General features: G+C 40.9%; 1 long non-coding RNA gene across 1 annotated transcript; it reads right to left on the bottom strand.

The window, feature by feature from the left end:
• Positions 1–1,383: 1,383 nt before the first annotated feature.
• On the bottom strand, positions 1,384–20,645 carry LOC124984467 (uncharacterized). The gene is made up of 4 exons (XR_007108684.1): positions 19,386–20,645; positions 2,106–2,164; positions 1,687–1,715; positions 1,384–1,554 (listed from the first exon to the last, which is right to left on the bottom strand). It is a non-coding gene; the product is annotated as an uncharacterized LOC124984467 (long non-coding RNA).
• Positions 20,646–27,217: the final 6,572 nt, after the last annotated feature.

Genomic DNA, 27,217 nt, shown 5'->3' on the forward strand with positions numbered 1-27,217 from the left:
AATGCTATAATTGAGCCATTTAGAAAGTGCTGTGTGTGACAGTATAACTAGGTGACTTTGTAGCTAGTTGAATAACATTCATTATTCAAGAGGGTGGAGGGAGGCCTTGACTGCTGTACCACAAGATTTATATCAGTTCTATGTTGTGCAAACTCTTTTTAAGACTTAGAGAAAGACATTAAAGTTGTGTTGATCAAATTTGCTAACGTCATCCACTTGTAGAGGAGAGCTAATCCAGTGGCCTTGGATCAGGACTCAGATAAACCTCCAAACCTAGAAAAGCTGTGCCAAATCTAAGAGACAAAAATTTGACAGGAAAAAAAATGTAAAGTCACCACTTGCAATCAGATGTGATTTCCTTAGAAGTTCTGAGAAAGGATTCTAGTGAGTTTCGATGTCTATACGTTCAACATAAACTCATCTGATTAAAGCACTGTGAAAAGTCCAATGTGCCATTTCGGGGATACTATAATGGTATGATGCCAAGAAGAAAGAAGGCATTAGTTCTGCTCCATGCCATACAGTCCAGTCAGCTCCTAGAATCTTGTACTTTATTAACTGAAGGTGCTCAGACAGGGCAATGGAGAGTCCAGAGATCATGAAAACTGAGAAGCAACTGGAAGGGACTTGCTCCATCCCAGCAGCACACAAGTGTCAAATGAGACATATTCCTTTGCTAGTTCTTTCCCTTCTCAGAACTCATACAGCCATGTAATGAAAGTTCCAAGAACCAATGGGATCAGAAATAGCTTTTTTTACCCTGGGCTAAGGGCCCCACATTCTATGCTGCATCTCTGGCCAGCAACTCTCTTCCCACCATGGGAAAGAATGGCTGATTTCCTTTTGCTTAAGTCTCTTGGGTATTTCAGTGTTCTCCTCAGGCTAACTGGTACTGATACTGGGGTCTTCCCCCTCCCCTCTGGTTCCCCTTTCCAGTGGGCAGGCTCTAATCTCCTTCACCAGTCACGTCACTGACCAGGTGGTCCTACATGGATGTCACTCTGCTTTTGCACAATTGTCTTTTCCATCTTGTGGCAATCTGCTTCCCCTTGGACTGGATGTGCCAAGCCCCCATTTGATCTCTAAATGTTAGCTTCCCTTCTGTCTCATTCCCACTCCAACCAATGCTACTAGCACATGCACACACATGCATGGATTTTGCACGCACTGATTCTCCTGCCCTGAGCTGTTCTGCCAACACTTCTAATCCAGATGGTTTTGATCTACGGGCCTAGGGGTAAATCAGAGCAAGCAGGCAAATATTTGTCTGTGGCCGTTTTCAGCTATAAGAGAAATGACTGTTATTAAGACTCTTTAGCTCAGGAATATTGTGGAAGAGATTTCTGTACTCACAAGAAGTTGGACCAGGCCAATGTTCCCAAGTCTGGCTGTATATCAGTTTGTTTCCATGCAGTTTGAAGGGACCACAAAAGACCTGCTATATGAGATTTCAGAGTGGAGGATAGGAATCTGTATTCAGCAAGTTGAGAAAGTTATTTGGTGCAGTTGGTCCTGACTGGCCTCTGTGATACACTTTATTTGATCATTTGACCTCTAAAGGGAAAAATCACATATATGTTTTTAATAATGATGATTCTGAGAGGTCCAGAAACTGTTCAAAATGTTACAGAGATTAAAATGGTAAATTTTAGGGTTGGGGTTGTGGCTCAGTGGTAGAGCACTCACCTTGCGAACATGAGGCCCCGAGTTTGATCCTCAGCACCACATGAAAAAAAAAAAAAAGGTAAATTTTAGCTCCTCATTCCTCAATCCAAATTCAGGATCATGCTGTTCCTTGGATTCAAGGATGCTATTGCTACTGAGCATTACTTCTTGCTTATGTGGCAGATGGAAGGTCAAGTACACCAGCGAGTCTTTTCCAAAGGCTGTATTACTGAAGCGTCTCAGGGTGAATTCCTGGGGCACTAGCATGGTCTAGCCTTGTGAGCACACTCTTGGCCTAGCTTGCCTCTGCAGAGGGCCAGGGAACAGCTGTGAACATCTGTTTGTGACCTGGGGAGACCTGAGGTGAATCCATGATGTCAGGCCAGAAGCCAGCTCATGACTAAAGGCCTGTTGTGTCTGTGCAGAAGAGCAGACCTTACCTCCTTTGGGAGGTCAGCCTGTCCTCTTCTGTGTCAGTAAATGGCCTTCATTTCCTTTTCTTTAAGAAAAAAATTTAAATTTTAATCAATGAGTACTTAAGATGAGTATCTCTCGATATTTATTCATGTAATACATAAATGTTACATATACAAAATTAAATATAATAAGTATATATAATATGTATGTCTATCTTCTATTTTTTTCTCTATTTCTGTCTATCTACCTGTCTGTGCACAATGCCTGACATTTTTGTGTAATTCCTAACTTTTCTATCAGGGCCAAGCACCCTCTTTTTAAATTTATCTTCTTTACATTTAAAATGAGGCCAATAATAATGAGCATATCTATAGTCACAGTAGAGTAATTTTACTTACTAGTGTTAACTTCATCTCGTGATCCACTGATAAGATACAAATAAGTATATGCAGCTAAATTAGAACACATCTCATTAATGCTGGATTAAAAGAGACAACTTCTTACTGAACAAGCCCAGATCGGTTGCAGCAATAGTTGTGTTAACCTACATGTTGGAACAGAAAGAGGACAGGCAGAGGAAGCATCCAAGAGCTTAGATGTCCCCAGAGCACTTCATGGGAGTGACTGTGTATTCAGAACTCAGAAATCCCACAACAGCTGCTCAGAAACATCCATGACCATGAAATCTATTCTCCAGAAAGCCAGAGCCTTGGTGGGATTTATGTATTAATTTGGAGGTAAAACAAGGCTTTTCTAATATCAAAGCAGTACACCAAGGGAATGAGACAGTTTCTGGTACTTTTGAAAAAGCAGAAGCATGTGCAGGGCCTGTGATACTCCATCTGCAGGACAGCAACAGTGTGTTTCTTCCTCCACACACACATCAAAGAGTTCTTCTGGTGCCTTTGGGGCCTCACTGAGAGCAAACAGTACTGTATTCCCTCCCTCCAGACTTCCACAAAGGTATGGCAGTGTCACTGGGACAAAGCAGTATGACATTCTTTCAAAGGCATCACTGATAGACAAGGAGTCAGAATAGCAGAAACCCTGTCCCAGCTTGTCTTTGAGGCTCCTTCGTCAGCTTTGACAAACCACTCCTTTATTCCAGGGAGTGCCCAGCCCCCAGGGACACATCACCCTTACTCTTCAGGGAAATCATGTTTGTATTTGTCACTAGTTTCATCAGCCCTGCCTATGAGTCATATAGCATGGTGGTTAACGGGATCTGTACACAGAGCCTGGCACTTCTGACTGCAAATGAGTGGAGAGCTTTGGGGGGTGTGTGCAGGCTAGGCCAGCAAACAGGTCACTGGCTTGGGCCACCTTCTCTTTAAATCTTTCACAACAGGGCACCATGATACCTGAGTTTTCACCATTACGATTTATTTTTTCAATTAAATTACTTCATAAAGCTACTGCTCAACTGGAAGAGGTAAAGAATGAGCACAGTAAATCCATGAACAGTTGTCCAGCCCCAGTTAGTTTATCAGATTAAGTGGATTCAGAAGAGACCAAGGACAGGCAAGCTTTGGTAGGAGGGGCTTAGGACCACACATGGCTTCCAGGGAAGCACCATGCCTATGCAGAACAAGGGCACTAGACAACTAGCTATGGGAGGGCTGAAGGGAGGAGAATCAATCAACATATGCTGTCTCCAGAACAATTTTCATAACAAGCTGTTATAGTGGACCCTATACGAAGTTTCCAGCTGTTAAAATGAGGTGGAGGAAGTATAAGAATTGGCCTAGCATCAGCACCAAATCACCCTGGAAAACAACTTGTTTTCATCACCAGAAATCATGTGTTGATTGTTAGGCTTAGGATCTGGACAAAAGAGTATGACAGATTCAGTCTCTGCCTCCCCCAAAGTTTGCCACTCTAAGAGAGACACAGAAGTAGGACACAAAGAGCAGGAAAAAAAACAAGGAAATGTGAATGGGTGGTGAGATATTTATAGCATGTGTAACTGAAATGCACAGCTGCCATTCTGGGCACAGCTGGGAAACAACAATGGGCAGACCCATCCATCAATCCATCCTTCATGTGGTCCTCAGCACTAAGTGCCCGCTGTGTGCCAAACCCTGCACTGGGAGTTTTTGAGGCATATTGAGATGAAAAAAGGTTCCTTACTCCCAAGGAGGTTACCATCCAGAGGGGACTTAACACACAGTAAGAGCTCAGGCAGGCTGCCATCAGAATTCAATTTCACAGCGCCACTCTGAGCCACTGTTTTCTCTTCGGTAACAAGGAGTAATATCATTCACCATTCACAGTTAATAAACATTGAAGAAGCTAATGAAATGTTCTAATAAATTGAAAGACTCCATAAATGTTCATTTCCCTCTTTTCTTCTGTGGATTATAGCTCGGAGAAGAGTTCATAGGAGAGGTGGCACTTGAACTTAACCCTGCAGATGAACAGATTTGGATATGTAAAAACTGAAGAGGAGGTGTCTCAAACTGAGGAAACTACCTGGGTCAAAGTTCTGGGGGCAGGTCACTGCTGGCAGTGACAAGCAATGCTGGAAGATAATAAGGTGTCAGATAACCAAGAGATTTGCCTGCTAGGCTGAGGGTGAACTTCAGGTGCAACCCAAAGTGTCTGAGCAGGAAGGTGAGATTGGTAATCTTCAGTTGGAGAGGGATTCTGAGCAACTGTAGAGGTTAGAAAGTATGACAAGAGCTAATGATGGTCTAAGCTCTGGGGTTGAAAAAGCTGAGGTGAGACAAGAAGCAGAATGTATGTGTGAAGAGCACAGAGGAACCCACATCCACGACACTATTGACCTCCATTACTGGAAGGATCGCAGCTCTTCCAGTAGACACAGGAAAAACACAGATGCCAGGGAAGATAAGGGCGAAGCTGCTGGAGTCTATTCTGAACAGTCTTAGTCTTTTGGGTTTTGCTATATCATAGTCTTTTGTGTGTTATTATAACAGAATATCTGAGATTGGGTAATTTATAATGAACAGAAGTTTATTTGGCTCATGGTTCTGGAAGCTAAGAAGTCCAAGATGGAGGGGCTGCATCTGGTGAGGGCCTTCTTGCTGAATCCTAACATTGTGGAAGACATCACAGGAAAAGAAAGAACGAGAGATAGAGCTGGGGGTGGGGGGAGAGAAGCTAAATGCATCCTTTTATCAGGAACCTATCTCCTCTCAGAGGAGAGTTCCCATGTAGAAAGTTTTGTAAGTGACCAACATCAAGATTGTTAGAGATGAAGAAGAGAAAAAAAGGAGCCTGAGGACAGAGCTCTTGGGACATTGTGAGAGTGAAGGAGGAAGAAATGGGAGAGATGAGGGAGGAAGATGTGATCAAAGAGACTGGAGGACAGGAGAATGTGACATTATGGAAGTCAAAGAAGGGGGAGGTGACTAGTGACCAGCAAAGCAGAAAGGTTAGAGAAAAGGAGGAACAGTGCCATTCGAAGCTATTCAATGGTATCTCTCTTACATGCTTGTTCACTTTTGTCCATGGAAGTTTTCACTTTTAGATTTTGCATGGATTCCTTTTGCAACAGCAACAACAATAGTAACATAACTAGCGACTTTAAAGAGGTCACAATAAGATTGTAAATGGCTGAACTGTGCAATCTTGTGCAAGGTTAGAAAATATAAGCAATGGTATATATGGCTCTTGAAGAAATTTTACAAAAAAAAAGAAAAAAGAGTTCAAGTAAAGGCAGAGGCAAGGAAAGTTTCAGTCAGTCATGAGCTAGAAATGAAATTCTGTGAGTGATTTGCTAAACTCCCTTGAAATACTCCCATCATGGGTGTTTACACTACAGAAATTGGCAAGTTCTACCCATAAGCAACCTCCCCTTACACAATGCCAGTTGTTATGCTTCAGCACACCACTCCTTCTAGGCTGGGCGGATGGATGCAGTGGAGGAGGAGAGACTGAAAGGTGGGTTAAAGTAGAGGGACCCAAGAAAGGGAGAGGGGAAGAGAAGCCATTCTAAAGTTTAGAGGAGTCCAAGTGTCACTGTGCCAGGTGGGGATACTGAGTTGTGGAGAATGAGGGATGATGAGCACAGAATATTGGGAGAATCATCCCGAGGACTCAGATGAAAGTTAAAAACTCAATTGGGCATCAATTCCATACCTCAGCTACAAAAAGAAATTTGGTTAGAACTAAAGAAAATGATGCTTGGGAAAAATACATTTTAACCACTTTATTGAGGTATGACTGACATGTATAATAAAAAGTTACAGATATTTACTGTGTACAGTTTAATATGTTTGGTGAAAGGTATCCATGAAACCACCAAGCCATTATCACCATCAATGACATAACTTACCCATCACCTCCAGGTTTCCTCCTCTCCCTCTTTTTTGTCTACTGTGTCAAGAGTACTTAATACAAGATCTACTCTCTTAGTAAATTTTTTTAAATATGCAATCCAGAATTGCTAATTGTAGGCCATATCCTCTACAGTAACTCTCTAGATCCTATTTATTTTGAACAACTGAAACTCTGTACCCTTGGATAAACACTTCCCCATTTCTTCCTCTCCCCTAGCCCCTGGAAACTGATATGCTATCCTCTGCTTCTGTGTGTTTGACTATTTTAGATTCTGCATATAAGTGAGATCATGCAGTATTTATCTTCTTGTGCCTAGCTTATTTCACTTAGCATAATTTCCTGAAAGACTATCCATGTTGTCTCAAAAGGCAGGATTTCCTTCTTTTTCAAGGCTGAGTAATATTCTATTGTGTGTATATACTACATCTTTATTCATCAGTCAATGGACACTTGGGCTGACTGTACATCTTGGCTGTTGCGAATTGTGCTGCAACAAACATGGGAATGCAGATGTATCTTCAACATACTGATTTTATTTCCTCTGGATATATACCAAGCAGTGGTATTGCTGGACCAAATGTTAATTCTATATTTAATTTTTTGAGGAAACTTCATGTTGATTTCCATGGTGGCTGCATCAATTAATATTCCTTCCAACAGTGTTCAAATCTTCCCTTTTTTCTTCATTCTCATGAACACTGTCATTTTAAACAAAATTTTGATTAATAGCCATTCTAATTCTCTCATTTAGCATATGGTACTTAGCAACAGATTTATTTTATTGTTTGTTAACACTTTTTATTTTGCAAATGAAAATTTTATATATATATATATATGTGTGTGTGTGTATATATATATATATATAATATAGGCAATCTCATATATAGTTAAATATATATAATAGACAATCCTTAGGTATCCCATTATGGTCTTAATATGAAATTCTCTAACAACAAACAACAAATACTGTTGGGTATTTTTTCATGTTTATTTGCCATTTTTTCATTATCCTCTTCAGTGAAATACCTGTTTATATGTTTTGTTAGTTTTTAATTGCATTATTTGCTGATCGTTGAGTTTTCCAATCTTTGTATATTTTGTAAATAAGTATGTGTATTAAAAATGTTAAAACAATAATAAAAAGGGGGAAAATAGATACCCTAATATATTCAAGGTGATATCTCATTGTGGTTTTGATTTGCATTTCTCTGATGATCAGTAGGATTGATCCCTATACCTGCTGAAATTGATGTTTTTTCAGATTTGAGAAATGTCTATTCAGGAAGGTCCTTTGCCTAAATCAGGTTGTTTTGCTATTGAATTATAGGAGTTCCTTCTATAATTTGGGCATAACTTTTTTTTCAGATACATGTCAGCAAATATTTTCTTCATTCCCAGACTGCTTTTTAATTTTGCTAAAGATTTCTTTTGCTAAGCAAAAATTTTTAGCTTGATATAATTCCACTTATCTATTTTTGTTACTGTTTATTATCTGTACTTTAAAAAAATATTTTAGGTGCAGATGGACACAATACCTTTATATTTTTTATTTATATGTGGTGCTGAGGATTGAATCCAGTCCTCACACATGCTGGACAAACACTCTACTACTGAGCCACAACCCCAGTTCATGTTGCTTGTATTTTTGATACTCTATCAAAAAATTGTCATTCAGTCCAAGGTCTAGAAGCTTTTCCCCTATGTTTTCTTCTAAGAGGAAGAAAAAGTTTCAAATGTAGCTAAACAGCCCAGTTTTCGATATGGTATGGTATTCTTTGAGTTGTATTAATGCCTTAGAAGTTTCATCACTGACAATGTTAAAGCTTGTGGTAGAAACCCAAGAATTGTAAAATAGCCTAATCCTATTAATCAAGCATGTATTCTAGTTAACCACAGTACTACAGTGCAGATCTTGAGTGTACCCCAAAGCCTATGTGTTAAAGGCTTCATCTCCAAATTGGTGATATTGGTAGGTGGTAGAACCTTTAAAAGGTGAGAATGGGAGATTTCAGGTCACTGTGGGTATATCCTTAAAGGGATCAGTGGGACTTTGGACACTTCATCTCCCTTTTTGCTTCTCAGATGCCACAAGGTGAGCAGCTTGCTCACAGCCACATGGTTGCAACAGGACCAACTGGTCATGAATTAAACCCTCCAAGACTGTGTGAAAATACAACTTTTCCTCTTTTTAATTTAATTACCTCAGTATTTTGAGTACAGTAACAGAAAGCTGACTACCACAAATGATAAGAAGCACTGGAAAAGAGGGCACATTAAGAGTCTGAACAAATATGACAACCAAATGTAATACACTGTGTATTTTCTTACATAGGAGAAAGTAAACCACCCAAGGCAACATAATCATAATCTTCAGAATGAAAGGCTAAGATGTAAAGTTTTGTTCTAGGAAGCCCTAAAATCAGATTTGAAGTTTCTTTTCTAAAATTAGATGTTTGATATTTGCTTTCTTGATATTCCCATGACACATTTCTTGACTTTCAGGATTTTAATTTAATCTTAAAAGCAGTTACAATATACAGTTTTCATGAAATGTATTTAAACTTCGTTATCAGTTTTATTAGAGTATTTCATGTATATTCACAGGCATGCACACAAAAAGAAAGTATAAGGAAGGATTAGAAAGAAAGGAAAAAGAGAGAAGGGCAAAAACAAATATGTTTGGCCAACTCTGGGGCCTGAAACGAGTTGATTTAAGAGTATTCTGTAATTACGCAGTCATCCCTGAGGTCCCCTTCACAGGCTGCTGGAAACAAAGGAATTTCACAGTATTTCAGGGATGATTATAGGAAGGAGCTACCAGCTGGTCCTACACTTAAGGCAGAAGTCCTGCAGGCTCCTTTTGCAAATGTCTGGAATGTAAGACCTACTCCCAGATGAATATCTCAGGAAGGATAGTCTAAGGGCAGCTGAGGACACTTGGTTCCATTCCCTTTGCATCAATAGCATGTTTGACTAATGCACTTGGCCTTCTGCTACTGAGATTTCTAGCAGGGAATTCTTTGCAACTCTATGATACATCATCTCTCACATAAAATTTTCTTTCCTTTGAGGATAAACTCTGTCATCCATGGACAAGCAGAGAGATTACAGTCCCCAAAGTAATTCAGAGCCCAGGATCTTGGACTCAAAGGTCAGAGAAGGGTTAACCTTTTTGACTGAAGTTTTAAATTAAGGAGCCATTCGTTGCCACAGTTCAATGTAAAGTAACTTGGAAATGTGACATACTGTGAAAAGAAGGTAAAATGACATTGAAAGGAAAGGAACAATAGCCATATCAGAACATGTTTTTTAAAATGTGAGGTGGATCATAAAAATTTCTCAGTTTATCCCTGTCCCTATCCCTGGGGAGGAGAAAGAAAGGGTAACATGGTATCTGATCTGCTTGGCAATCTTATTGTGGACGAATAATTTGGTATTCTGGTATACAGTTCCCCTGATTTGAATAGATTGAGAATTTAAGAGAATTTCTGAATCTATTAAAAACTCAGCAATAAAAATGATGGTTAAGATATACTGAGATGTTATAGCGTGCCAGGCACTGTGCAAAGGGCTCTCTATACATGACCTTATCACTTATAGAACCGCAGTTATTTACACCATTACCACCACTGACTCAATATTTTAGATACTGAACTTGAGACTTAAAGAAGTTAAGAACTCTCTAAGAACAGTGGCTATTAAGTGGCAGAACAGGGATTTTGAGCCTAGGGTTTATCTGGCTGCAAACCCCACTCATTTGATCACTGACTGAGACAGTGAAAGTGATTGAGACCCTAGGATCAAAAGAGATGAATCTGGAGACACACGACAAAAAGATATCGTTACAAAAGAGCTTTCAAAGGCCCATTCCATAAAGGAGGTTCTGTATAACCTTGGACAGGCACTTCTTTCTCTCTCAGCCTTGATTTCCTTGCCTGTATGTGAGGAAGGGTAACTAATAGTACCCACTCCCTAGGGTGTTATTAGGATTAAGCCAAGCAGCAAATGTAGAATGCCTGTTCCCACCATCATGGGTTGGGAGAGGTCCTTGGGTCCTCCCAGCAGTCCTGAGAGAGGTGAAGTGGAGGCACTGCCGTGAATGCCTTGGAGAAATCCAAATTAAAGAGCACCTCTTCCTAAAAACCTTTAAGAGAGTTCAAAATCAACCCACAATGTTTTAATTTAATCAATGAATACATATATGACGATTGTTTTAGTTTTGTATCGCTTGGGGCAAAGTACTTGGTGACTTTAAACAACACAGATTTATTTTCTGATGGTTCTGCAGGCTAGAAGTATGAAAACAGTTTTTCTGGGCTGAAATCAAGCAGCTGGCAGGGCTGAGCTCCCTCTAAGGCTCCAGCTAAGTATCGAGTGTTGGGTGGAATACGATCGAAAAGACTTGGCTTATGGTTCCATCCCTCCAGCCTCTGACTCTGGTCGTATGGTCTTCTCCTCTTTATGTGTTAAATCTCCCTCTCTCTCCTAGGCGGACACATGTAATGGCATTTCAGGCCCACACAGAGAATCCAAGCCAATCTCTTCACCTTAAGAGCCTGAACTTTATCACATCTACAGGGATCCTTTTTCCACCTAAAGTAACATTTACAGGTTCCAGGGGTTAAGGCCTGGTCTCTTTGGGGGCCATGGTCAGTCTTATATACTATTGTGATGTATGTCCTGTCTCTGCTGGGATACAGTCTAGCAGTACACCAGGTGTTTGGGGCTCACACCTCAGAAACAGGGTATTCATTTATTCCTGGTACTGCGGAAGCTTCAAGATGAGTTGAAGAAATAAAATATTTCCAGGAAAATGCTATGGAAAGCTACAATGAAGTGCTGGAAATTAAGTTCAGGCTGAATTTAAAAGCATAGAAAGGAAGCAGAGTAAGAGGGGAAAAAATATCATTATTGACAGTGGGAACAGTCAAAGGTTGAATGGGGAGGACTAGTCTCAAGCTAAATTTAGAAGGGTCAGATGTCAACTGCTCAAAAGAAATGGAAAAATATTCTAATTAGGAGGATTAGCAAGGACAGAAGTCAGACAGGAAATAGAACAATCCAGCAAAAAGACAGTAAGCAGTGAGGGAAGACTGAGTAGCTAATGGGAAACTCATTGACAGAAAGCCTTGACCACAGGGATAAATTGTTTAGATTTGAAGTAAAAGGCACTAGGGATCCATGGCAAGTTCTTGAGCAGAGGAAGGCTGTCATTATGCTGTATAGTATAGCTGGAGACACAAGTCTGGAAAGCCAACAGGAAACTTTTGACACAATTCAAATCCAAATTAGAGTAGTAGAAATAGAAATAATGGGAAGGATAGAAACTGAGAAGCCATTCACAGAAAGTGTCAGAATAAAAGTTCAACAGAGATGGAGGAACAATAGGGCATCCAGGGAAGGAAGGTGAGAAATGAGGCCATTCTCTCAAGGAAGAGTCTGTATTTTCCCTTCCTAATTACTTCCTTCCCATCACCAGACTCTGGGGACCATGCAAGTAACAGCTTATTGACATTTTTAAAGTTATGGTGTTTCTTACAGGTGATGGCTTGAGTTTTCCCTAAGTCATAAAACACTAAATTATATAATAAAAATGAGTCCCAGGCTGTTTGAGGTCAAAGTCTCTCCACTACTCATTCTCTTATTTGCTCATTCATTCATTCATTCATTCATTCATTCATTCATTCAACTAGTAGTTGAGAACCTATCCTGTTCCCACTACTGTTCTAGGAGCTAAAGATATAATGTGAAAAGTCCCAGTCCTGCCCTTAACTTCAAAGTGTTTGTAGTCCAGTGAAGAGACAGGTAGGCAATTTTGCTATGGTAAAATCATTGCTTTAAGGAAAGTATGAAAGAGCATTGGAATAGAGCAGAAGGAGCCCCTCTATATGCCCAGAAGAGCCAGAAAGAGCTTAATAAGAAGACAAGTTTGGCCATTTCTGGGACTTGCAAAACGAGTAGGAGTTAGCCAGACAGCATGGGGATGATTCCTTCCAAGAACAGATGAACATATGTGCAGGGAGGAATGGAAGAGCCAGACAAGGCTGGGGAAGTACAATAGCCAGGGATTGCTAAAGGCCACCTGCCCCCACTCCAGGGCAGTGAGCTAGGGCTGGAGAATGGAGACCATGAAAGTGCATGATAGGAGTGGACTCTGCCACCCTACCCCATAGCTCCCTCCTGTCCCTGCTCTGAAGTTCTGTTATCCCCTAAGTAACAGATGTGCTCAACTTTTCATTTCAATTCTGCTAAACAAATATCTATCAAGAAAGCTTTTGGCACATCTTTGACCTTTGAAGAAAGTCTGCAAATAAAATCTTTCTCCTTCCAGTAACCATCAGCCACTGCTAATTCTATCAGGTTGGTAAACGTCCTAGGAAATGGCTCTGCAACCTCCTGGGTAGGAATCTTTTCCAGACTCCATTCCTGTATGGTCTCTTGTTTTTCCTTCTCCATGGTTTTACCAAAACTTCTCACCATGATTCATGTGGACCTAAGATTCCCCTAGGCTACCACATGCAATTGTGCAGAAGCTTGAGATCAACCAACTCCAGCTGTGCCTCTTATCCCTGCCATCTGAAGTCACCAGTCAAGATGCGGGCCTTGTGGTGTCCCCACATGTCCCCGACTATGCTATGCTTCTGACTATGCTATGCTTCTGACTATGCTATGCTTCCTTCTCCCTGACTTTCTGGCAGCTGCTCCTGCCCTCTCCCTCTGTGCCCTATCATCGAGATCAGCTGCACTATCATCTTCAACCTCCTCTACTTTCTTCTAGCCTGACTAGAAACTCAGTCAAGTACCAAGAACATCCCCTACCCTCTTTCTCAAGTGAGCACCCCATTTTCCTAAATACCACAGATATCACAGAATCCTCAGCTGCCAGAAGTATCCTTTCTCCTCATTCCTACTTTCAGACCATTATTCTTCTCATGTTATGTACAAACTTCTTTGAAACCCAGGCCATGCTCACCATACATACCATACGACTAATATCTGACTATCTTGTCTTCCCTTCCCCTTCCCCATTCCTTGAGGACTTCCATGCTACCCACTCATCCTGGATGCTTTAACATTCATGAAAAGATGCAGGTACCATTTTAGTCTAGGCACCATGACCTTCCCTCCTCTTCCTTTAGGTCTCCCATTCCCATCACCAGAGTTTGGATCTTAGTGTCACCCAGATCTGTCTTTCCTCTGAAGTTCTATGTTGAGTACCTTACTCTTGACCATGAACTTCTATCATCCTGCTCTTCAATGTATTTGCTCATCAAACTCATGGAGACCCCCTGGATCTCTGAGCTCTGTTTTTCTCCCATTATTCCTTCCACCATGGTTCTTTTCTTCCCTCCATCTGGCTTATGTTCATGGTTCCTCATTTTCTCTGCTCTGATAAATAAATTTGAAAGTGTCCTCACCAACTTGCATTTCTACCATTCTCCTGTTACATCCAAATCTCAGATCAAGTGTGTTCTCCTGGCTGCCACACTTAGGCAATTAAATGCTGAGAAATCACACAGTCATTCTGGACAGATGATACTGTCAGATGTGTGAAGTTCAACCCTCAACACCTTTGTCAATCATAGATTAACTCCCTTTCCAATATCTTGCTATGGCTCTTCCAACTTTCACTTCTTTTCTCAAACCCATTGAGACATTTAGTCTTCATTCATGAACTCTCTGAGCTTCCTGTTGTCAGACCTTCAGAATTATCTGGATCTGTACTTTCCCCTATTTCCTTCCTTTATTCCCAAAGGAAAAGGTGTTCTCTTCTTATTTCTATCTTTCCTGTCATCTCCATGACTTGGACTTTCATACACTGGGCTACTTGTATACAGTTTCAACAACTTTTATTCCACTGGATTTTTCTTAATGGCCTATAAAATATGTTGTCTCACAAATTAAAAAACAAATACTTTGATCTTATATTCTTCCTCCCTACTCAATACCTTTCTCTCTCTGCCACTTCACTGCCAAACTACCTGCCCACTGTCTCCACTTCCCTCCATCTCACTCATTCCTTGGGCCTCTGCAATCAAGCTCTGCTACCATAGCAATTACTTTGGCACATAACAACAGCCATCTCACATTTTGCAATTTCAGTGGATTCTTTCTCATTGCATTATGTTTGATTTTCATGTGGCATTTGACAGTGTTGACTGTATCTTTCTCCAAAATCTTTCTTGTTCCTTGGCTTTTCTGATCACACTACACTCTCCTGCTTCACTTCCATACTGTTGAACATCTTATCTCAGCTTCTTTCAAGACCTCCTATTACTGCCCATCCCTTTCATAGCTATACGCCTTCCCTGCCACCTTGTGTGAGTGCCCTGGGAAATCTCATTCATTACTTGGCTTCAATGCAACCTGGAATTGGATTACTGTGAACCATACATCTCTGTATCTCTCTTCTGAATCTTACTGGAGGGTATTCAATTTCCTTTTAGACATTTTACTAGAATATTCCACCCATATAAAACTCATCATTTCTCTGACTAAAGCTATCATTCTCTCCCAAACTCATTCTTCCTTTGCAGTCCCAAGTTTGATTAAGATGACCACCAGCATCCAGTACCCAAATCAGAATCCATGGAGTCATCTTTGATTTTTCATCATTCTCCCTTATAGCATCCCCAAACACATTCTTCCCAGTTCTGCTACTTTAATAGCTCTCATAAATCTCCCCTCTACATCCCTCTAAACCACAGAACAAAATCATGGATTATCTGAAGTGCTATATGAGTGCTATCTTCTTTTAGTTGGTCTCGGCTTTCAAACTAGCTGCCACCATCCTCCAATCTGTCTTCCTCTCTGCTTTCAGAGTAATATGTACAAGAAACAAGGCTGGGTATATTAGTCAGAGTTTTCTAGAGTAACAGAATCAACAGGAAGTATGATTATAAAAAGGGGATTTATTAGATTGGCTTACACAACCAGAAGCTGGATGGTTCACAATGGCTGTCTGCAGGTTGAACAACTGGAAGAACCAGTAGCTGTGCAGTCCAAGAGGTCAAAGCCCCAGAACAAGAGGGACCAACACTGCTACCCTAGTCCAAGACCAAGACTTCTGGAAACTACCTGGAGAATCACTGGCAGAGTTTGTAAGAGTGAAGAGGAAAGAGTCCAATATCCTCAAGACTATCAAAGCAGTGCAATCAAGAACCCATTCAAGAAGAGTTGAACTTGCATCTACATTAGATCCCTTCTTCTTCCAACTTTTATTCCATCCAAGCCACCATCCTATTGGGCAGTGCTGCCCACACTTAGGGAGGGTCTCCACTTCAGTTCACTATCCCACATTCCCATCATTCCTAGATATGCCCTCATTGAAATACCCAGAAGCCTCTTAATCATCAGCATCTCTTAATCCAATCAAGTTGACAATTCAAGTTGACCATTACACTGGGTATGTATGTTATACCTTAAAACTATTCAGCAGCTTTTCTTTGTGGGATAAATTGTGAGCACCTGGGTATGCATTATGCAACCCTCCATAACACATATGCCTTCATGTGCCAGCACACACATTTCTACCTTCAGATATACTCTTCCAGGAATGTTGGGTTTCAACCAACCCCTTGTGTTTCCTGGAATCCAATGGATTATTTTAGGCAAGGAAGGCTTTCTTCTTTTGTTACCTAGAATTGCTTCTCTCACCTTCATTACCTGGCAAATCACTACCTGTCTTTCAAGATTTGGCTCAATGACTACCTACTTGGCTCTTCTACCTCTGGTTAGAATTAACCTATCTATCCTGAGTCCAGATCTCTGTCGTAGCACTTGCAATGCTTTATTGCCCTTGTTTTGGTGTGTTTTTTATTGTGATCACTGTGGGCAGAAACCAGGCCTGATTCCTGTTGATATTCCCAACACAGTGTCTCACAAGCAGAAATTGTCAAGTTTTTCCATCAGCTTTTTTGAAATATAATGTTATAAAATAAAACTCACCATGTTTGATAAAACAACTCAGTGAATTTTGACAAATGTATATAATCGTATACCATCACCATAGTCATGATATAGAAAATTCCATCATTCAAAAAAGTTCCCTTAGGCCCTTCTGCATTTAATTCCCTCTTTCTATCCCATCCACTAGCCCTTGGTAACTTCTGATCTACTTTCTGTCAGTACAGTTTTGGCTTTTGTACAATTTCATATACATGAAATCAAATAGTACAGAGCCTTGGTGTCTCGCTTCTTCCACTATAACAGTATAATGGTTTGACAATTCATCCATGATGAAGCATAAACCTCTAGTTCATTCCTTTTTTCTGAATCATATTCCATTATTTATCTATTCACTACTTGATTAAGATTTATTTCTAGTTTTGGGCTGTTACGAACAGAGCTAAGAAAATTTGCAAATATATCATTATGGTCATGTGGTAAGAAGTGGAATTCCTGTGGCATATGGGAAATGCACACTGAATTTTGTAAGAAATGGGCCCAACATTTTCCAGGTGACCACAGCATTTTTCATTCTGACCATCACTGCAAAGGTAATTCAGATTCCTTAGACATGCCAGTCATTTTAATCTTAGCTATTCCAGTAGATGTGCAGTGGTATCTGATTAATGATAGTTAACATCTTTTTATGTATTCATTTGCTGTACATATATCCTTGTTGGTAAATTGTATTTTTAAGCTTTTGCTCATTTTTTTAAAAGTTGAGATTTCATACTTAATTGTAAGCATTCATTATATAATACAAATAAAAGTCCTTTGTCAGATATGTGTTTAGTAAATACTTTCTCCCATTATATGGCTTGTATTTTGATATTTTTAGTGCTGTTTTGGAAGAACAGAAATTTTTAATTTTGGTGAAATCTAATTTATTAATTTTTGCTCTTTGTTTCCTAACCCAAGGTCCCTAAGATTATTCTATGTTTTCTTCTAGTAGTTCTATAGTTATAGCTCTTTTATTTATGTCTATGTTCCATTTGTTGAAAAAATCTTTTGCCATTGAATTGCCTTAGCATCTCCATCAAAAACTGATTGGTCATATATATGTGGGCTGATTTTTAGATCCACTGCTCTATTTTAATGAACTATATCTTATCTTTACACTGATACCACACTATCTTGAGCACTCTTGCTTTGTAACCAGGTAATGTGGTTTCAAGTTTTTAGAGCCTTTTAAAATTATTCTGACTATTCTAGGTACTTTGAATTTCCATGTAAATCTCAGAGTCATCTTGTTAATTTTTATAAAAAAGCTTTTGGGATTTTAATTGGGTTTGGTATTACTTCAAACCTGCATATTAATATGTGAAGAACTGATGCCATTTTTTAAATATGGAAATTCCTTCTACATATACAGTACTTAAACCCATTCAATTTGCATAGCATTTTATAGTTTGCAAAACAAATTCACATATGTTATCTCATTAGATCCACCTAATCACACTACAGGGTGGAAGAGAAATGTCAGTGTCACTTTGCAAATGAGAAAATGAAGTCTAATAGACTTGACTTAGGTTAACTAGTGGGCACATGGTGGCGCCACTTGGCTTGGCTTTTCCCTTCACTTTTCGGTAATTTTGATGCTTGATTAATCTGATGTATTAAATATAAAATATTAATCTGACGTATCTAAAATGAAAACTGGTAATGCAGCAAATTCAACCTTCAGTCTTGTTATCTTTACTTGGGTGAAGAGGAACCCAGAAACCCAGCTCTGAGATTTCCCTGCTTAGTTGCTTCAAACTTCTTGTGCCTCACCACCATTGTTGTGGTGAGTTAGAAGTAAATCACTGGTCAGTCTTGAAGCAAGACATGGAACTTTTATTCACCAGTAAGTCAAGGGGCAGAGACCAGGGTGCCTCTGCACACTTCGGCCCCTTGCAGTAGGTAGGGTATCTCTTCTATAGCCCAAAACCACAAGCTACCAGGAAGTCAAAATCGTAGCAACATAGGAAGTGGGTCAGAATGATCCACATCAGGTTACAGTACACTGCCCAAGAAAAATGGGAACTAAAAAGAAAACACTGTATAAGAATAACAAACATTTTCCAACCACAGTGTGTTTTTAAGCAGTGTGTGCTAAGAAGGAGGTGCGTTACACAGGCAGGTTTTTCACACGGGAGAAACATTTCTTATATGAAATGGAGTCTCATGGTAAAATGGAATTTGTCCGGTCAAGGCACATTTAGTTTGGCTCATAATACCATTGGGCAAACATGGTGGCACCTGTCCCTAATCCCAGCTATCTGGGAGGTTTATGCAGGAATATCACAAATACAAGACCAGTCTGGGCAACTTAACCAGTTTCTTTCTAAAAACAAACTAATTAACTAACAAAAACAAACCACAGATGCCTACGCCTCCTTCCCCAACAGGAATTTGATTCAATTTTTTGGAATATCAGGATTTTATAAAAGTCTCCCAAGTGACCCTAATTCACTGCCAGGTTTGAAAACTATGATTTCAAATTTCCAGGGACAGGAATAACAGTGAAAGGAGAGGTTTCTGAGAGCTGGGCAGAGAGGGAACTGCCTCTGCGTCTGAGATCCCTCCAATAGAAAGATGAGAGAACTAGATGAAAGGTCTTGTCAACTTCTTCCTGAACCAGGAGGAGATACTAAAAATATCACAACTTTTCTGGGGACTGATCCCAAGCCCTTTCAAAATATCATTACCCTTATTGAAGAATAAAAAAATTCAAGTCTAAGAATCAGATAAATTTATAATAGGAAAACAATAAGAGATTATGTTGTTCAATTTTCTTATGTCAGAGATAAGAAAACTGAGGTCATAGGAATTCATGATTGGGTTAACACTGTCCAAGTGAGGGTATGGAACTCAGCACTCCTGGTTCCTTGCAGGGACTCCTTCCACCTTCCTTTATGTCTAACCATCCGCCCACTTTATTCCTTAAGTAAAATCACCTGGAATGCAGGAGCTGATTTTTCCCATTTGAGAGTCATTCAGGCCACAGTCTCCCAAACCTTGCTGCCGCAGATTCATCCGAAATTAAAAAGACAGATTCTTGGGCTCACCTGGAAGCCTAAAGCATTGGGGTGGAGATTAGCAAGGATTCCAACAGTTCACTTCTCTTTCCTTGCTCACTCTGCTACTTGATCTCTGGCCTGTTTTGTTTTATTAAGTGTTCGTGACCTGCACGGTCTGGAGAGGGCTGATACTGGAGTCGTTGGCAACTTCTAAGTGGGTGAACTCTGTGAATTCTGCTTGTGGAAAATCCATGCCTACCTGCAGAATTAGCAGGAAACAACACTAGATTTACAGAGATACACAACCAAGGATTTTTCTTACTTCCCAGAGATAAGATGAAAATTTAAAATAGCAATCATTTTAAGCCACAGAAACACAGATACCAAGACCTGAGCTTTGCTAAACGACGGGAAAAGCAGAATTGGTCTGAGCTTGGGTGAAGGTACTGCGCAGAGGAACTGCATCTGGGCCGGGCTGGATTCCTGCGCCTTGCGCCCCAATTCCCCCAGAGCCTCACCTGAATCGCTCACCCCAGAAGCCTTTCCACCCCTTTTTCGGTTCGGAGCACCCACCCTGAGGCAGGCTGCGGTCGGCGGGAGCTACACCAGGATCGTGGGTGATCGCCGTAGCCACTCTGGCATCCTGGGCATCCCTGGTGCTATGCGGGGTTCCCAGCCCGCGACTGGGGTTCCTGATCTTCAAAAGCAGTTGCTCTAGAGAATTCAGGGGCGAGGCACCAGTGCTGCATCCAGCAGTGCCCAGCACAGAGAACTTGTTTGGCACATATTGGTCACTATTACTATGTACAGGGAGTAAAGGTAGGGGTCAGAGCTCTAGACTGATAGCCCCAAAACAGCCCTCCCCTGTAGAGCCGCCGGCTCTCTGAATCCAGACCCCTGAGCTTCTCTGTAGTCCACCTCCCAGTTAGGGACCTCACCAAATGTTTGACCTGCCTTCTTGCATCAGTGGCCCTCAATCCTTCTTTACATTGGAATTATTTGGCTTGGTGTTTAAACCCACCAATGCCTGGGCCAAACAGCTCGCCTGGTCCTGGTGCTTTAAATTGCTTCCTGACCTTTCTAATAGGCATCAGGGTTAAGACCTACAATTTCTGGGAATTATGAGAAGGGCAGGAAAATGATGTGCCCTCAGCCTCTGGCCTCTGGGTTCCTGCATCCACGCAGAGAAATGAAACTTCTCCTCTCTCTCTCTCTCTCTCTCTCTCTCTCTCTCTCTCTCTCTCTCATGCGCATACACACACACACACACTCACACACCCCACATCTGGGATCCTGGGGAACCCAGAGAAGAAATGTGATTGCCTCAATGCAACTAGAAACTTGAGTATTGTAGTAGGTTTTCTCTGGCCTTTGCCTCTCCCCCATCACAGGGTCACCTCTCCTGGACAATTGCTCAGCCACCTACTGGCCTGCTGGCACTTGTCTTCTGGTTCAGTCCCCCCTACCCATCTCTGAAGTCAAGACTCCTGGTTGGAGGAGCTCAGCCCTGAGAGGAGCACTAGAGCCAGCTTCTAAGGTAAACATTAACCTGGGTTCTCTTCTGGGGATTCTTATAAGGCTCTTCCTGAGTCTTTCCCGTGTCAGGTTCTCTGCTGGACTCTGGCAGCAGCGGAGGAAAACCAAGGCCTACTCTAACTAGCTTGTGTTGCTACCAAGTAATGCAGCCTCTAAGTTACTGGGCACCCAGCTTCAAGGAGCCCCTTTACCCCTGGTAGCACCAGGTCTGCTGAGCTGAGCTATGACATGGGCCAGGCAGATGGGCCAGTCCGAGCCCTCAGCTATCATCGTGATGTCTTTGATGCCTGCCTTTGGAAATACCTGGCTAAGAACCTCAGGGTTTGCATACTATAGAAGAAAGAAATGATATCTTCTGGACACTGAGTCTGCACATTCTATAGCATCCTCAGGTGCTTTTGTCCCTCCATCTCAGGAAGAAGCAGCCTTGACTACCTTGACAGAATCAGTCTGTCAGGGATATAGGCAAGCAACAACAACAACAATCCAGCACGTTGGTCCTGTAGCTAATGGGCTGCTGCCCTTCAAGGTGGAGTAGGGCAGGGTGATTGGTTTCAAGGAAGGGGAGTAGCTTAAAGCTTATTTTAAGACAAAAAGAATGGATTTAGGGTATGGCACACAGCCTTCATACCTTGTTATGTGTCAACAGTTCACCGTCTTCAGTGTGTTAGCTTTCCATCACTATAATAAAACACCTGAAATAATTAACTTATAAAGAGAAAAGATTGATTCTGGCTCACAGTTTTGTAGGTTCCATTCCATTAGTGTTTTATTTTGGGCCTGTGATAAGGTAGCACATCCTAGTGGGAGCATAACTCCTTACAAAACAAGCCAGGGAGCAAAGACAAAGAGAAAGAGACTAGGGTCCCACAGTCCCCTCTGAGGCACACCCCAGATGACCTAAGGGTCTCCCACTAGACCCCACCACCTGAAGCTTCCACCACTCCCTAACAGTGTTACTCTAGGGACCAGACCTTTAACACATGTGCTTTTAGGGGGCATTCAAGATCTAAACTGTAGCACTCAGGCCTGCATTGCCCAGTCCAGGTGTGACTTCCGTGGGCCTGTGCAAGCTGGACTCCAGGCTTTGTGCCAGATGGCACAGGGCCCTGAGTGTCTATGGAACAAAGCACCTGTCCCCACCACACCAGCCTGATACTTTCTCTCCCAGCATGGAAGACTGCACCTCCTTGAAGTTGCTCATACCTGACTGCTCCTGGTCATGGCTTCTGAGACCCCTCATTTATTTCCCTAGAACAGTGTGGCTCTTCCATCATTTCGTCCCCAGCTCATTTGCCATTTTCCTAAACGTGTGCTGTAGTATTTTGTTAGAATGCTGAGAAATACTCTGGAGGGCCTCTGAGGCTATGCCTTTGAAAGAGGGCGTCAAAGGGTAAGTATGTGCTAACAGTGTGTATGGCACCCTTTCCTGACCCTCACCTCTACTTTTGATCAGCCAGAGTTCCACTGATTTAATGTCCATAATGCTTTTTTTTGTTATTATTTTTAATTTTTTAAGATATTGATAGACCTTAATTTTATTCACTTATATATGTATACATATATAAATGAATAAAATAATATATATATATGGTGCTGAGAATCAAACGCAGCGTCTCACACATGCTAGGCAAGTGCTCTACCACTGAGTCACGACCCCAGTCCCTTTTTTTTGTTATTATTATGGTTATATATGCATAATATAAAGCCTGCCATTGTAGGCATTTTAAGTGTATTGTTCAGGGGCATCAAGTATATTCACATTGTTTTATGATCCTCACTACCACTAGCCAGAACCTTTCAACACTCCGCAAACTCTGCCCATTAAACCATAACTGTTACCCCAACCTAGCCCCTCGCAACCACCATACTACTTACTGTCTCTGTGAATTTGACTCATAAAATAAGAAAGAACACATTTCCATAATTAAAAATATGCTAGTCATAAACGAGTGCAATTGGTGGGGGTTGAACCCAGGAGTACTCTACCACTGAGCTCTATCCCCAGACTCTTTAAAATTAGTTTTCTATTTTGAGAGAGAGGATCTTGCTAAGTTACCATGGCTAATCTTGAATTTGTGATCCTCCTGCTTCAGTCTCCTGAATAGCTTGGCTCTTAATTTCTTCTTTGCAGAGTTCATTGTTAGTGTATAGAAATGCTACTAATTTTTGTATGCTGAGTTTGTGCCCCCAACTAATTCATTTACTAGTTTAAACAGTTGTTTTTTTTTGTTTTGTTTTGTTTTTGTGGAGGCTTCGGTATTTTCTAAGTATAAGATCAGAGACAATTTAACTTCATTTTCAGTTTAGATATCTTTCTTTCTCTTCCTAATTGCTCAGGCTAGGATTCCTAGCACTATCGTGAAAAGAAATGGTAAGACTGGACATCCTTGTCATGTCCCTACTCTTAGAGGGAAAGTATTCACATTTTCACTGTTGAATATGATCTTAGCTGTGGGCTTGTCACAACCCTTTATGGGCTGAGTTATATTCCCTCTCTACTAATTTGTTGAGTTTTTCTTTTTAATCATGAGAAGACATTGAATTTTGTTGAATACCTTTTCTTCATCTATTGATACAATCAGATAGTTTTTGACTTTCATTCTGTTACTGTGGTGTACCACATCTATTGATTTGCGTATGTTAAAACATACTTGCATGCCAATGATAAATTCCACTGGATTATGGTGAATAAACCATTTGGTATGCTGTTGAATTTGGTTTGCTAGTTATTTCCTTGAGGATTGTTGCAACTATCTGAATCAGGGATATCAGCCTATAATTTTCCTTTCTTATGATGTCTTTGTTAGGCTTGTTTCACAAAATGATTTTGGCCTTTTCCCCCTTCCTTTGACTTCTGTGGAAAAGTGTGAGAGGATTGCTATGAATTTTCTTTGATGGGTGACTTTTTTTTTTTTTTTTGGGTGCTGGGGATCGAACCCAGGGCCTTATGCTTACAAGGCAAGCACTCTACCGACTGAGCTATCTCCCCACCCCCAATGGGTGATTTTTTATTACTGTTCAATCTGCTTGCTCATTATTGGTCTGTTCAGATTTTCTATTTCTTCATTATTTAGTGTTGGCAGGTTGTGTGTAGGAATTTCTCTCTTCTAGTGTATCCAATTTGTTAGTGTATAAATCATAGTAGTCTCTTAGGACTTTTTTGTATTTGTGTGACATCAATTATAATGTATCTTTTTTCACTTTTTATTTTATTTGACTCTTCTCTTTTTTTCTTAGTCTAGCTAAAAGATGTATTGATGGTGTTTATCTTTTCAAAAAAATCCTTGATTCCATTGATCTTTTCTATTGTTTTTCTCCTCTGTATTTCATGTATTTCTGTTCTGATCTTTACTATTTTCTTTCTTCTACTTACTTTAGGCTTACTTGTTTTCATTTTTCTAGTTCCTTGAGGTGTAATATTAGGTTATTTACAATCTTTTTTTAATGTAGGTGTTTATTGCTATAAATTTCCTTCTTAAAACTACTTTTGCTGTGTCCCATAAGTTTTGATATGTTGTTTTTCCATTTTTGCTGTTGAAATATTTTTAATTGTCTTTTTAATTTCTTCTTTGAAGAAATTATGAGCATGTTGTTTAATTTCCACATACTTGTGAATTTTCCAAAATTATTGTTATATTATTGTAGCTGGAAAAGACATGTGATATGATTTAATCTTTTTAAGTTTGTTAAGACTTATTTTATGGCCTAACATGATCTATTCTGGAGAATGTACCATGTGTACTTTATACTGCTGCTATTATTAGATGGAATATTCTGGATTTATTTATAAGGTACATTTTGTCCAAAGTGCAGTTCATGTCTAATGCTTCCTTATTGATTTTTTTGTCTTGACAATTTGTCCATTGTTGAAAGTGGGTCATTAAAGTCCCCTAAATTTCTTTTTTAATGAACCCAGGGCCTCACACATGCTAGGTAAGCTCTCTACCACTGAGCTACATCCCAGTCTGAAGTCTCCTTGTTTTAAAGTATTTCTGTCTCTAATCTTGTTAAATCTTGGGGAGCTCATCAGTGGGTATAGCAAATGCCTCTAGTAACAGGGTAGGGTCAAGCTCTATAGCAGCTGAGCTAGTGTCTTGGAGCATACTAATGCACAGTGAGAGCTAGCTTGCTTCAGGCCCAAAGTGTAAACCACCTTGCTATAGTGATGACTCCTGTGTCCAAAATGTGAGCAGACTCAATGTAGCTATAATGCCCCAATCTGGGTGCATTTATGAGGTGGACACACCTCCAGGGTTGGGAATTTTGAGGAGTGACTCCTTTCCCAAAGCAGTTCAACAATGTCCATTTCTTGGGTAAAGAAAGGCTGTGGAGCTGCATCTCCCTTTTTGAACAATTGTGGTGATCTCAGGGTCAAGAGATGTGAATGTATTCCACAGAAGAAGCCACTGGGACCCATGTGGCTGATACCAATAGCCTCCACCATTCTTTGTTCCTAGCTGTGTCCTGGTCTCTGCTAATCTCATGGGTAACCCTTCCTATATGGCTATTCTCCATTTTTTGCTCCATTTTATTACTGCAGATTCTTCAATGGGCCCCTGAAACTTCTCTGGAATATTCTGATTGATAGAAGGATGAAGGTTGACTTCTCTTACTGTACCATTTTGGATTTCTATACCCAAAATCTCTGAGTACAATTTTTAAGTGCAGTGCATGTCTTTTTGTTCAGTGAGAATACCATTATGATTAATTGGGGTTCAAATTTCATGTTCCCTGTCAAAAAACTGACTATAAATATTCATATATCAAATCTGAAGAGCTACATAAAATCAAGCAGTGGACTGGGTTTGGTCTGCAAGTGTAGTTTGCTAGCCCTTATACCAGGTGCTCAGTGACAAACTGTTGAATAAAAGGAATTAATTCCAGTTTTAACTACTCCTTGGTGATAATCTCAGCATAGAAATAGGCTTGGATTGAAAAGAATCTGCTCTCATGGAACTGGCCCACCAATCTTCATAGCAGCTTCTCCCAGATCTTTTTGCCTCCTTTACTGTCAAGGACAAACTCATTCAGTGAAAGCTTGGTTGGCCTTGAAGTAAGATGAGGAGTAGGGGAAACCTGGAGCATGATTCTGCATGTGCATGATTCACTTTATTCAGGGAGTCTTTGTGAACTGCTTCAGGGGGTACTCACTCTTTATTTCCAAACACAGCAAAACAAACAAAGCAAACAGAGCACTCAAGCACAATGTGCTAAAGATGGCGCCAAACAGGGCCAAAGAGAGACAGAGAACAGGATGCTATCATTAGCCTAACTAAAAGCTGGTACCTCTCATCCTTATGTTCCTGACAGTGGTATATCTCAAACTCTCAAAGTGCTTAGAAATTGTTAGATGATCTTATTGAAAGTCAGTCAGATTCTGAGGTGGGCTGGGTGTAATATAAAGTCGATACTCCACCTCCCCACCAACTGTCAATCTGCACTCTGCCCACCTCTTACATTACGGGAATTTCCGGCCTCCCCACCACCTGTCAATCTGCGCTCTGCCCGCCTCTTATGTTACAGGAATTTCCGGCTTATGCTGCCGCCATTGTCCTGCTTCCCATGTTACGTCCTAACATGCTAAATAGCTATTGGTTCATCAGTCAGCTTGCAAGTATTCTCCTCCGCTACTGGTTCCTTCCAGCCTGGGAGACTCCAGTATCTGGGAGAAGCGCACACACCATCTTTCTCTTTTTTCCTTTCTTTTCACCCTGAGCGGATGTGTTAGTCGTCCGCATAATAAAGTCTCTTGCGTGAGACCTCGTGTCTGTGGTGCATTTTTCTGGGAGTTATTGGCAAGCTGAGCGAGTGGGCGGCAGTTCAGCGGGATCGCGCAGCGGCGGCTATCGCCGTGGATCCCAAGCTGCCTTACATCTGGTGCCGAGACCCAGGATGGGTCCTTCCACTAACTAAGCAAGCGGAACCCCATCCAAATGCCCCAGTGCCTGCAGATACAGGCTCACCTTCCATTTACCTGGATGTCCAGTTTTCTGCATGCAACACCGGACTCCAAATTGGTGAGTTCCCCTTAGGCAGGTCCCCTAGACCATTTAAACACACTTCTGCTGACCTGAGAAGCAACTGTTGAGTATCCAGGGCTCTCGAGGCTACTGAGGTGTGGGGGTACCCCCAGCCACGACTTTCAAGGTTATGGTTGGTCCCTATAGTGGTCTTATCTGCCGGGTGGATTCCTGATTTTATGGTGCTGAGATTCTCTCTCAGGGTTTGAGGTTTATTTTCTTGTCCCGCTCGAAATCCTGGCCAGGTCCTCAAATTCTCTCGGCTATTGCCTGGTAGACACTGGTACTGTGTGATGACCAGACCTGTGTACTACCTTCTCA

This window comes from Sciurus carolinensis, chromosome 5 (genome assembly GCF_902686445.1).
Source record: "Sciurus carolinensis chromosome 5, mSciCar1.2, whole genome shotgun sequence".
NCBI lineage: Eukaryota > Metazoa > Chordata > Mammalia > Rodentia > Sciuridae > Sciurus > Sciurus carolinensis.